This window comes from Canis lupus, chromosome 3, assembly GCF_048164855.1.
Source record: "Canis lupus baileyi chromosome 3, mCanLup2.hap1, whole genome shotgun sequence".
NCBI classification, from domain to species: domain Eukaryota; kingdom Metazoa; phylum Chordata; class Mammalia; order Carnivora; family Canidae; genus Canis; species Canis lupus.
The window spans coordinates 89,044,823-89,045,805 of record NC_132840.1 but is presented as its reverse complement, the minus strand read 5'-3'; positions in this window follow the sequence as shown (position 1 = coordinate 89,045,805).

The window sequence follows — 983 nt, the reverse complement described above, 5'->3', positions numbered from 1 at the left end:
TAGAAGCATATGCTTCCTCATAATACATCTTTCACTGTGACAGAGGATGTGTTTACACACCCATAGACCTAAATATCTTTAGTTTCTCTATAATAAGAGGTCAAAACTAGGTAGATTTATGTTTAGCAATTTTCAGTATTAGTTTTATTTGGAAATAATTTAGATATTCAGTGAAATTTTATTATTTAACTTAGTAATACTCTAATAGTGGATGTTAACACAAGGTTTTGGAAGCTATTTGTAAGTATACAAAGCATGAAACATAATTATTGTTAGGAAAATTATCTTAAACTTTTGTTCTTACATCTAAGTAATTCACTTGTTTGACAATTATGTTTTGATTACTCAACATAATTTCATGAAATTTTTTTTTTTTTAATTTCATGAAATGTTAGATAAAGTGTGTGTTCATCCTAGGTTATTATTCTTGCTGACAACTGCTTTGTGATAGAGCTAACATGAACTTATTTGACTACAACACCCAGGTGGAATATGTTTCATGTCTACATTTTATTTAATTCTGGTAATTCTCAAGACATGTCTACTTAATTAAACCAATGAAGTTAAACTAACTTTTATGTACTGAAAATTATCCCAGATCACATGAACTTGAAAAATATTTGGGTTGGTTTCTACATTTCAGGGAATAAAAATATTTAAGTTATATAAGCACTTTTTTGTAAAGCCAATTAAATAGAACTATTTTGCTTAATGATTTTTGCAATATTATCCAGAGTTTCTTAACAGGACAGTTCTGTTTCTAATGTCCTGATCTTTTACAGTTATCTACAAGTGTTTTGAGAGAAACAGGGGAGTTTGAGAGATTGGCAAAAAAAGATAGGACAGGTTTGAACGGCTTCTAAGAGCTTCACCTCTGGTTGTGAAAGATTTGCAAGACAAAGACAATTATTTTCAGTTCCTCCCAGAATTGGATTGTAGCCTGAATGATATCAAAGGACTTAATATCCACCCATCTAACTATA